The sequence below is a fragment of the Chroicocephalus ridibundus genome, chromosome Z (genome assembly GCF_963924245.1).
Source record: "Chroicocephalus ridibundus chromosome Z, bChrRid1.1, whole genome shotgun sequence".
In the NCBI taxonomy this organism is placed as follows: Eukaryota; Metazoa; Chordata; class Aves; order Charadriiformes; family Laridae; genus Chroicocephalus; species Chroicocephalus ridibundus.
Window position 1 is genome coordinate 29780196 of NC_086316.1, and position 13207 is coordinate 29793402.

Below are 13207 nucleotides of genomic sequence, written 5' to 3' on the forward strand. Positions count from 1 at the left end.
CTCATGAATGGCCGTGATTCCTAAAAGGCTGCCAATGAGATACAAGGAGGGGAGAGCACTTAAATTTTTTGTGGAAGTTGTGCATCCTCATGCAGACTGCATCTTCACCTATGTCAGTCTTAATCAAGGATCTCCAAAAAGGGGAAACGGAGATCTAACTAGGAGTAAAGTTGAAGTAATGACAAAGAAACTTTAATTTTCACAACTTTGCACAATCTATTCCAGAAAGTCTTTCCATTCCATTCATAAACCTTTTTACCATATAAGAATTTCTGAAATAAACACCCTCCAAAAATCCAGTCTGCCAGTTTTTCTTGGTGGTCCTCCATTCACTGCATTTAGTGATTCCATAACACCTTGAATAGTAGAGCTATGGATGCTCTAAGCATTGTATCTTACTTTTAACATTCACATTTAATAAATATTTATTATCTGTGCGACTTGGAAGTTCTTTAGTGTTCCCTGAGGGAAAACATCCTTTTGTACTCAGGCTAAAACAAGTTTTATTTCAATTAAGACAACTGGATTAGGTCCTTCAATTTGAAAATATTACATATATGTGTGTGTGTGTGTAATTTTAAAGTATACATATTATATGTAATATAAACACAACATAAAATTTATTATTTATATACTTGTGTGAGTGCATTATTTGGATATATATACCTGTATATTTAGGGGTGTGTGTGTATGTATATATGTTTATATAAATCATATGTATAATCCATATGATGGTACAGTGGTTAGCAAATTAGAAATAAGAAAAAGCCCTTAAGAGTATATTTTGCAATCACAGTCACACGGTGTACACTGCAATAAAACAGTTTGACTGATGTGAACAATCATTCCTAATGTAAAATTCTAGGCATAGTTTCCATTTCTTTTAAGATGAAAATCTAGAGGCCTGTAGTCCACAGAATAGACAGCCCGTCCCTGTGGCAAAAGTAAATATGCCACAATATGCCTCAGGCATCTAGAAAAACAACCAGAACAATAACACTGTTTTACTCTGAAACAAGATACTCTTTTCCTTTTAAAGTCAATACTTTTTGAAACAATACATCTTGAGGTAACTTCACTAAAAGTCTGCATCAACGTACCCCATGCGATGCTTTAATTTAGTGAACAAGTATTGTGTGCTATGAATCACACCAGTATCTACCATGTCATTAATTGCATAACTGCTAGAGAATACAAGAACTAAATACTTTCGTTCAATTATTGTCTAGAACTTTTATGTTAAAGAGTCAAACAAAAGAGAAATGATTACTGTCTGAATACCTAAGGCCATAAAATCCAAGTCCCGGAATACTGCATAAACTGAGAAAAAGCACCTTTCCTAGACCTCTGCGAAGGACATTTAATCTTATCACCTTTTCCTTGCTAAGATAAAGGGTTTTCATATATACAAAAGTTATGCTATGAAGTGTGATAGCTTAACCATATGTCATGCACCTGGTACAACATTTGCAGCTCTCACGGCCAAATAGGATGAGTGTTTTGAGGGTATAAAATTTCATAAATTCAGGGGGCGAGTTTTAGGAGGTTGGAGTCTAACAGGGTGTGTCAATGAAAACAGATGAAAGAGGACTTCAGAAACACTGTTTAAGGAAGTGCAAAATAAATTGTTTCGTGGTTTTTTTTTTAATCTTCATATCATACTTATCAAGATCCAGATCCAAGGACATAGGATCTTATGTTTCCCTCTATTATGTTTTCTGTAAATCACTGGAGATTAAAACTTCCTCCCTATCTTGCTCTCTCTTTTTCTTTTTCTGGGAAAAGTTAAGTATTTAGAAATTACCAATTGTTCTTCCACTCACATAGGCTCTTGTGCCAATATGGGAAATAATACTGAAGTAAAGCAAAGACTAATGACTTCTGTCTGCTCTTTAAAAGCACTTAACAAGTAGTTTCACCTAATTTTCTTCATTGTATTTGATAACTTTATGGGCCACCCGAAGTGAATGAGGTTTGCTATTCCGTAACAGGTCAACCACAGACTTATGCAATTTCACCCCAAATCTTGGCTCCTCTCCTCTCCTCTCCTCTCCTCTCCTCTCCTCTCCTCTCCTCTCCTCTCCTCTCCTCTCCTCTCCTCTCCTCTCCTCCTCCTTCTCTTCACCCTTCCTCCCACCACTTTTTACTCTTAGGATGCCAAGGCATCAATGCATATTTCTAGGGAAAACCGAGACTTCAGGATCTGACTCTTCAAAATAGGATAATCTTTTTGCTCAAATGTCAAAGCTTTAGATTCATGTATTATTGGCTACCACCATACCGGGGTTTTTCCTATGTATATAAAGAAACAGGGTTCTCTTACATTTTTTAAATATAATTTCAACTACTTAGGTTTGGCTTTTTTTCAGACTCCTCTTTTAAAAGAAAGCAAGTGCTATTTAATGACCTTAATGATAGGTCAGGGTCTTTACTCCTCCATCTCCAACGACTCAGAAGAAAAAAAAAGTCTACTATCACTATCTTCTTTTGTAATTGAGCTCTTCCTAAGCTCTTTGTCTGTAACCAACATGAGAGTTTGTCTGTTATATCCACTGTTAGCCTAATTGGTTTTACTAGTGTAGTTCTTTTTTTGATGCTGTTTTCCTGAATAATTGTCTATAAACATTCTAGTTTAAAAATGTAATTTGGCAACATGAAGCTTGATTTAAAAAACTTATAATATTTTATCACCTTTACCAAGGACATAATTTTTTCAGCATCAGCAGTAGTGCTGTTTGGACACTTTCAATCATAATATGGAAAAATATCATTTCCAACTATGTTTTGGGAGCATTTGTGTTTGTTTACAGTCATCTGCTACCATCTGATTTTTTCATTCACATATAAAAAGCAGTTCCCAAGAGTGTTTGGATAAACAGTCATTAGTTAAAACTCTGCTGTTTATGAGAACTTTTATCCTAAGAATAAGTTTTTTGCTGATAAGACTGTTATTTTTCCTGTGTCCAGTCTTGAGCTGGACACCTCAGGTACCATGTATCTGCAGTACCTTCAAGTTCACTCAGCACATCCATGAGACAGACATTTTCTAGGAGCTTATTGTCTGTTTACTTTCACAGCAGCAAGCAGTATTTCTTTATCACGTTCAGCAGTAATCAGGCTTGCCCTAAGATTTTTGGCCAACTAACTAAAAGATGTACTCAACAGAAAGTTGTTTTTCTCGAGAAAAGTCTTTTTGATGGTTACTATAAAAGCTTGATTAAAAGTATGTTTCCATGGTTTGATTATGTTCTTTGATATAAGCAGACGGTCCACATGCCATCTACTCACCCCAGACTCCCTCTTGCTCTACAAACTTTTCAGTTGACTGCATTCGTGCCTGTTGGGTAGAAAAAAGTTGGTCAGAACTCAGTTTTCCTCAGTGCTTGTGAGCTCAATCAGCAACAGTCATAACTCTGGCAAATGTTACTGCTTCTCAAGGACAAGGTAACCTTAAAAAATGCAACCCAGTTCTCCTGGAGCAAATATTAATAAAATAACTATTTAATCCCTTAATTCAATGTCAGGAGGAAGTCTGCTTTTTGTTTTCTTATAAGCTGTTTTCCATCAAAAGTGTACTTGTTACCTTCTTACCCATCTGTTCCTGAAGCACAGGAACCAAAGTGCCTGCTTTAGAAAATTACCACTATTAAAGGAAACATTTAAGCATCTGTTTAAATGCCACTAGAATCAATGGGAAATAGGTATGTGTATTCATAAGTCACATGCATAGTGACTGTCTTAGAGTCAACACTTTGCCCTTCCCTGGGGCTTGCCTTTGTTGAAAAAAATGATTAACAATGGCAAGACATAAATGCCCTTAGGGCTCTTGTCTCAGGCCTGCTCAAACCACACCAAGTTTCTTCTTCTCACCTCTTTACTCATTTCTCCCTTTTGTTTGGATTGGGTGAGGTATTATCAGTCTTTGTCAGACAGAAGAACACACTTAACCCTTTCTCACCGGGGTCAATGCCTCAAAGTTGGTGACTGGTTCTCCTAATCACTGATAGCTTTTGCCTGCTCAAAATAAGTACTGAATTTCAGATATGAACCGAAAACTTATAATATGGCTAATGTGACCATGTTTGCACTTCATAGGTACCTTTAAATTGGACTTATACCCTGTAGTGAGACCAGGACTTGGGATATAAGATTTCTAAGTTCATATTTTTTAGTTACCATTCATAAATATAAGTTTTAGACTTACACTGCTTATACATTCATTCTGTAATGCTTTTTAGGACATTGCCCTACCAAAATAGCAGCCTATGTTGAGTCTTCTTTAGTTATATGCCTGTTTTATTGAAAAAAACCCCATGCAATTCATATGTTTATTTCATTGTCTGTTTTAGTGCCAACATATGAAACTTGGATAGGCAATTCTTTCGGTCTATGTCAGACAATTCTTTCTCATAATCACCTTATTTCTTTTATAAAGGAAACAATTCTTTTTCATGGAATAATTTGGATTAACTACTTCTAGGTCTTGACTTTCTTACAGGGACTTTATGAATTGTTCTTGGCATTTACTGGATACCAAAGGTAAATATGCATGATTCTATCAGCTTTCACCTTATTATCTGGTATGGTTATCACAGGCCAAGAACCACATTGCTGTAAATGGGTGCAACTCCACCTGCTTCAGTTACAACCTGCTTTAAGTTAAAAGAACTTAAAAGAACTAGACCTGTCTTCACCAAAGTGAGAGGGAAGATACACAGATACCTAAATCACATCCAAAGTCCTATAGTTCTTTCATTAAAATCAGTGAAAATGTTCAGATTTTCACATGGCACTTCTAGATCTAAAATGTCCTAGCAGAAAAATTTGTGATTCCCTGCTTAGATGATAAACAGAACTGAAGATTTCTATCAAATTCCACTTGTGACAATTTTATACTTACATTAGCTTCTTTCCTCTTTCCTTGCAATAGTCTATTTTATTACAATTTATTATAAAGCAAATAAAAGCAGGCATTATTATTATTATTTTCCTTTGTCTTTCTTCTCAAAAACAGAATTCAGTTTCAGGTGCTGGTGTAATCTACCTCATGAAGATGAACCTTTTTCTGATTAAATATTCACATTGATGAGAATATTTTCCAGATTTAAATTGAATTTGCTAAGGAATAGCAGATCTTTTAAAATGAAAGCCAACCTGAACAAGAACTAGTTCAAAGGATACAGCTAATTTAAAACTCAAAGAAGAGAAAGGTAACTTTGTTTCCTATTGCCTTTGGAAAAATGGGAACACACATGAAAAAAATTCTTTCCTGCTTCAGCTGAACATAGGAAATCCTGAAAATCTTACAAGCTTCTGTCTTTGTCTAACTGTCTCTGTCAAATTTCTAACTCAAGAGAAGAGCTCTCTTCCCTACTACTCATCCCACTCTCTGGTGTGAACCAATACCCAAACCGTGAAGTTCAGTGCTTTTACCTTTTTCATTACTGTTTTGGAGGACTAGATCAGATGACTCAAAAGCTATCATTAGTCCCTCTGTTCCTATGTAAAAGCATCACTATAAAGTAAGCAAAAAGAATTGCTGCCCTATGCAAAACAAATACTCCAACGTAGATTAATCAGTTTCTTTCCATGGTAACACTTATTTTCCAGACCACATTATACTGCACTGCCATACTGTCCAGCTTCTTGATTGACAAGATTCGCAGTTTAATTCAGGAGTAGGAGGCAACTGGCTAAATTGGCAGCATTTCAAATGCATTCCCTAAGGTCTTAGTCCCTAACTCTTGTTCTGTGCCATAAGTGTCTGCAAGACGGTTATCACAGCTGGGGCAGATGGAGTTTGATACAACCCACGCTTTTCCTCTGGGAGAGTTCCTACAAAAATTGGAAAAACAAGAACAAGCTATTAAGTCTCTTTTTAAAAAACGCAGAGCTATAACGTTTCTTCTACTCTAAGAGAATATAAGGAAGATCAACCTCAAGAATCTTGTATGTCATGCACCCTCCCACCTGTTCTCTCTCCTAGTTCAACTGCAGCTGAGCAGGTAACAGTCAGTATAACAGCATAACTTTTACTTTTGAGGTTTTGAGCCAGTGCAGAGAACTTCTGGCTTAATACAGGTACCAGACAAAACAGATTACCTTAGCAAAAAGCAAACTGTCAGGGAAAAAAAAAATCACAGCACCATCCAGCAGTCTAGTTCAGGGACTGAGGGAACCATTCTGCCCGCCTACATTGTTAGTCTATCTAAATACCCCACCATTCTGAGCTGAACAGTCTGTCCTCTCCAAAAACCTGAATTTTCTGTCCAGATAAATATCTACATAATAAAAAAATTAAGACCTGAGAATTTTCTTCCCGAACCTATTAAAAGAACACACTGCACCCAAGAGGAAGCCATTTCTAACACCATTCAACTCTGTAAAAGTCCCAAGAAGAAATTCAGCAAACAAAAATTGGACTCAGTATCTTCAAATGGATATAATGCCACTTCTGGGCTTTATTTTGAATATACAACATAATCAAATCTGTCTTTCAGAGAGTAAACTTATATAGCCCTTCAGAACTAGTCACTGAATGGAAATTAAACAGCAGAAGTATGGGAAATATAAATATTCTAAAATTCAAGGACTACACCAGCGTGGCCAAAGGGCAGTTCTTGGATACTGCACACAGAAAAGACCTCAAGTAAAACTGCAGTTTCAAAGCTGTGTGGCTTTGAATACTTTTTCTAACTGAACTAACTAGCTGGTCTAATAAAGACACTACCTTACCTAGAAATTTTATTCTGTCTCGAATTTTAACAGCATGATGGCTACAATAGCTGTATTACTAAATAGATGTTATTCGAACCAATTGTTTCATTTGTGCTCCAGGGAGAGTTCTATCTTTCCCCTAAAGAAGAAAAAGCTGTTAGTGCAAACTAACAACATGAACCTGCACTTGCATTAAACACATTTGTATTTGAGGGTAAACAGAAAATTCTCCTGCCTTGATTTCTTACTTTTCCCCCCTCCAGTATCTGTGGCTACAGAAAAGTGACGTGAAAAATCTCCAGTAGGGATTTTCTGAAATTCTCCTCTTTCCGTCTAAGCAGCATCATCAGTGCTGAGAAGAAGGAGAGAAAAGTGCCTGTGGATCACTGATACCGTTCCTGGCAGATTTGCCGATCTTCCACAGTGTAGATCCATACAAATAGTAAACAAATGACAGCCTGCCCAATATGGCTAATGCTCTACTGATGCTAGAGCAGTACGGCAAAAATTACAGGAAAAACACAATGAACGCAGATTCTAACTATTTTTTAAATTATCTAACTAAGAACAAGCTGGCATGAAAACAGAAGAAATGGTAGGGATAAACAGAGCAGGAGGCACTCAGCTGTCTCCTTGTCACAGCTGAGGTCACAAGCTCAGGAAAAGTGGCAGGAGCAGCAGGTGCTTCTGAAAAATCCTCCTGGCACATTGCCACTGTCACATGTTTGCTGGATCATGCTGTATGAATCAATAAAACCACTCTCCCAGTTCACAAGACACACAAGTGTTCTAATGCAATAACCTGTACCAGCCAGAAATGGTTTTCTTTTGAGACTTGGAGGACTTGACCTAAGACACAGAGGAGATAACTACAATATTCCCAGTGATTCCATGAGCTTTAAATCAGCTCCATAAACTGTGGGAAAGAAGTGCACAGAAGAAATGTCACCCAATGGCCTGCCTGGGAATCTACTCTCCCAGGCACTATGATCGTCACTGACCTTCACAGGGGCAAGGAACAAACCAAGTTTTCATACATCTGTTTTCAGTTGATCTGTTTTCAGTCAATTTACTTCTTTTGAGGGCAAACCTCTTGCGAAATAATAAAGGCAAAACATGTGAGAGACGCGCACAGGAGAAAGGCATTCCTACAAGAATCATATCTATGAAAAACTGTATTCATGTAACTATGTAAAAAAAAAAAAAAAAAAAGTGTGCATTCCGCAGCTACTTGGGGAAGTAGATGATTACAAATGGGTCTCAGCTGTAAGCTTGCAGGCTACCCATGAACAAATGTGACACAGAGGTTGTCTGCCTGCTTTCTTGCCCTGTCTGTGCAATCTGATCATACCTAAATTGTTATAGGCAGAGACTTGCTAAGGAGACGGGCTTCATGTAAAGTGCAAATCACCTGGAAAAAGACAGGACCTAAATAATGGGGACACAGACCCTACTGCCTGGTGCACAGTTTCTTGTGTTGCAATATTAGAACAGGTTGGCTTCTGCATTTGCCAGGTAGATCTATGCACAAATTGAAGTTTGTAGTTCATTGGAATAATTTTCTGTTGCCATTGTAGTTGCATGCTGTACTCTAAATCCTCTCCTAATAGAATGGGGTAATAATAATTAAATACATTAAAAAATATTATATACTATAATAGTTATTGGGAAAAATAAAGAAGGTAGAACCAATATAATGCTAGCTCTCAGAAAAAATGTGTTCGTGTTTCTGGAAGAAACAGAGGTCTCTGTGATTTATAAGTATCAGTGAAAAACTTGAGATTCTTTTAAAAAGTGTGTATTACTCACTCCATCATCTTTGAAAGGTCCTGGAGAACAGGCGAGGTGCCTGCGGACTGGAGGAAAGCCAATGTCACTCCAGTCTTCAAGAAAGGCAAGAAGGAGGAGCCGGGGAACTACAGGCCGGTCAGCCTCACCTCCATCCCTGGAAAGATGATGGAACAGCTCGTTCTGGGTGTCATCTCAAGGCATGTGGAGGAAAGGAAAGCTATCAGAAGTACTCAGCATGGATTCACCAAGGGGAAATCATGTCTGACTAACCTGATAGCCTTCTACGATGGCATGACTAGATGGATAGATGAGGGGAGGGCGGTAGATGTGGTCTACCTTGACTTAAGCAAGGCGTTTGACACGGTCTCCCACAGCATCCTCATAGGGAAGCTTAGGAAGTGTGGGTTAGATGAATGGACAGTGGGGTGGATAGAAAACTGGTTGAAAGATAGAGCTCAGAGGGTTGTGATTAGGGGCACAGAGTCTAGTTGGAGACCAGTAACGAGTGGTGTTCCCCAGGGGTCAGTACTGGGTCCAGTCCTGTTCAACATATTCATCGATGACCTGGATGAGGGGATAGAGTGCACCCTCAGCAAGTTTGCTGATGACACCAAGCTGGGTGGGGTGGCTGACACACTGGAAGGCTGTGCCGCCATACAGAGAGACCTGGACAGGTTGGAGATCTGGGCAGAGAGAAACCTTATGAAGTTCAACAAGGGCAAGTGTAGGGTGCTGCACCTGGGGAGGAACAACCCCATGCACCAGTACAGGTTGGGTGCTGACCTGCTGGAGAGCAGCTCTGTGGAAAGAGACCTGGGAGTCCTGGTGGACAACAGGATGACCATGAGCCAGCAATGTGCCCTTGTGGCCAAGAAGGCCAATGGCATCCTGGGGTGCATCAAGAGGAGCGTGGCCAGCAGGTCAAGGGAGGTCATCCTCCCCCTCTACTCTGCCTTGGTGAGGCCGCACCTGGAGTACTGTGTCCAGTTCTGGGCTCCCTGGTTCAAGAGGGACAGGGAACTGCTGGAAAGGGTGCAGCGGAGGGCTACGAGGATGATTAGGGGACTGGAACACCTCTCTTATGAGGAAAGGCTGAGGGATTTGGGTCTCTTCAGTCTGGAAAAAAGACGTCTGAGGGGTGACCTTATCAACGCTTATAAATACTTAAAGGGTGGGTGTCAGGACGATGGGGCGAGGCTCTTTTCAGTGGTGCCCGGGGACAGGACAAGAGGCAATGGGCACAAACTGGAACATAGGAAGTTCCACCTAAACATGAGGAGGAACTTCTTTACCCTGAGGGTGGCAGAGCACTGGAACAGGCTGCCCAGAGAGGTGGTGGAGTCTCCATCTCTGGAGACATTCAAAACCCACCTGGACGTGTTCCTGTGTAACCTGCTCTAGGTGACCCTGCTCTGGCAGGGGGGTTGGACTAGATGATCTCCAGAGGTCCCTTCCAACCCTATAATTCTATGACTCTATGACTCTATGACTCTACATTGACAAAATACTATATGTATTTTAATTTTGTATATATAAATTCTCAGAGTGCACCCTATAGTATATTAGCTAGTAATGTATAGCACCAATTTACTGGCAGACATTTACAAAGATTTTCTGGACTCTTTGATAACTGAAATACTGAATAAAGAATTTAAATTTTTAATCAATATATTTCATTCCATTTTACCAGGTAGCCCAGCTAGAGGATCTAAAATAATAATCACTCTTTCCCTGCATAAGTGTCTGTATATAGTAAGTGGCCTCTGTTGGCAAAAAAGGTGAATTACTCTGTTGTTGAGTTATTCTGTATAGCACGCTGTTACAGCACATCATTTTTTGCCAGATGAATATACAGAAACCCTGCTGACACTTATTGCTCTTTGTGTAGGAAAGCACAATATACATTTTCAATCAAATGATTTATATAATACTCAGAACAAACACCTGATTGTATAGTGAAAAAGAAATAGATATTTAGAAATAAATTGAATCATTAATGTCTGTTTACAGTCTCACTGATAACATCTGTTCTCCAAAAATATAACTCCATCTGTACAAATAACATTTCAGCCTAATCAATTTTTATTCCCTCCTTTCTAGCTGTTTACTCCCTAGTTCAGATGTTGATCATCTCCTTAGTGACATCTTACTGAGGTGCTGTCAAAACGACTGTCATGTCATAAACAGAAGATTACTTGTCACAAAAATGGGAAAGAGGACAATAAGTTTCTAAATACCAAAAATCTCCTTTCAAATACATTTATAACAACATATTTCCAACAATGGGCATTAGGTTATTTTAAAATTTTATATTTTAAAAATCTCTCTGAAGTAAATTCCGTGGCTTTTCCAGTATCATGCACTGGATCAGTTCTGCTCTCAATTGCATCAACACGATCTTACAGAAGTCAGTGTCATTACACCATAGTAAAGCTGGGATGCGATCTGGTGTGGGCCTTCTTACTCTTTTTGACTGTGAGTATTACAGACCTTCTTCTTCTTTACTTCTTTCTTCTTCTTTTTTTTTAAACTCAGCTTCAGCTTTCTTTTTTTTCTTAAGCTCATTTTACCCCAGGCTTAAGTTCAGTTTGGACAGTCTGAGCTGAGAAAAAAAAGCAAAACAAACACTGTTTGTCTCCTTTTGAAAGTTATTCAGGCACCAGGGGCTAGGTCTTGATTAATGCTCTCTTTTGAAGCCATTGTTATCTAAGCTCTTATACAATGTGTTTTGGAATTTTCCTTGTTTTCAAAAGTAGTGTTGAAAACTCAATGAAGTTAACACAAAGAACTACTGTAATGAGGTAAGACTGTGTCCATACCAGCAAAAGGGATAAAAATGAATTATTTCATATGCTGCCAGTGAACATCAGTGTTAAGGGAATATATGAACAGTGAAAGTTTGATTCAGTTGCCTAAACGCAGGCATCTAGTGACATTTGAGATGCCCTGGGATTTCCCACATGGCATTCATATGCAAATCTGAAAAGGCATAAGTCTTCCTTATTTTCTTGGGGTATCATATCTGACAGGCCTATGAAAACTCTCCAGAGTCTGAAATGACATGACAGAGTTTTGCCAAGGCAATTGAATGAAGCCCTAAGTGTCTGTATTCTGTCACTTAGTCATCACCACAAAAAATTAGCTTTACACTTTGTCAATAAAGGACACACCTATTAAATGCTTCAAACATATTTTGGAAAATCTGCTCAATGGGAATTTTGCATAGTCTGCAAAGCATGAACATGGGAATAGTGAAGTCCCAGCACCTTTATACCACATGCTTTGTTCTCTTGGCTGGCAAATTATAACACATTCCCATGTTGTGGAACCTTAGTGAAGCATGTAAAAGCCAGAAGTCTAAATCATCTACTGCATAATTAGATACAGTCCCTGTGACATTTGCAAAGTTGCTCCTGTTTCATGTCATGGTGAATTGGTTGGTAGTGAATTCATCTGGGTTTTAATACGGTTGCTGAATGTAGGTATTGCAGGCTTTGGTTTCAACAACATGTGCAAGATTAAAGCACAGTCATATAATAAACTGCTTCCCAACCATATCTAGTGTAGAATGTTTATAAATTAAATTGAAATATTCTGAACAATTCGGTTTATACTATGAAATATTTTTTTGTTCTATATAGTTCATCTAATGCTTCCTTTACCCTTGCTATATCATTTGTTATGAATATTAGGAGTGCATTTTGCCCTACTCTTACAGAACGCTTCCAAGTGAGCTGTTTCCATTTAGTGTATGAGAAAGCTTCCTTTGAGACAGTGTTTGCAATACATAGACAAAATGCAGTGTCTGTTCTGTAGCTGTCACTAATATAAAGGCTTCAACCATTTAATATGGATAGCAGGCCCATTATATTTAGCAAACTTTGTCATCTTGTCCAAATCACTGTGACAAGCACAGTTTCTTTTTAGCTTATTTTCTGGTTAGCTTCCTTGTCCACAGCCAGCTTGCTTTCACCTCAGTTGTTGCCTCCCTCCATACTATCCTTCTTACCTTACAAGGGCTGGCATGCTCCTTACAGCTCGCTGCAGCAGCTAGCCTATCCTTGGAGGCACTCCAAGTTGATCAATTCATCCCGTTCCTGTCTCATGGCTACAAAGATGACCAACTTTCAGAGCTTCAGTTCTACTTTGGCAACCTTTTGACATTGCGTCCTGATGTACAATGATGGCTTGTATTACCAAGAATCATTAGTGACATTCGACATGGCTTCAGAGAGGTCACTTAGGGATAGATCATAATCTAAGTGTAAGCTCCTTTCTCTAGTTGGTTTATTTTATTCTTAACTTAAACTTAGATTTCTCTGTGCTAATGTTACTATGATTATACTGACCTCTAGGGGTTTGCTTTCCATCATAGAGTCTTTAGCTTTTTTAGCTACAGAGCAGTGAGGTCAGTTTCCTGTTTGCTTTGTGCCAGTGGAACTATACTCTCACTTTTTTTGCACATTGCAGTTTCTTTAAAAAAGAAGAAAGACATGAAATGAACACTAAAGTGACAAGACAGAAAAGCACACATGTCCATGTTTGCAGGGCAAGAGGTGTGTGTGATACAACACTTGTCTTCAGAGATGAAGAAAGCCTTGGACAATTGGTACGCTTCCAAGGCCTGCCGGATGCAATGTCTTCTAAATATAATAAGAGCAATGCTATTCTTAAATATTTTCTTTGTAGCTCAAATTCA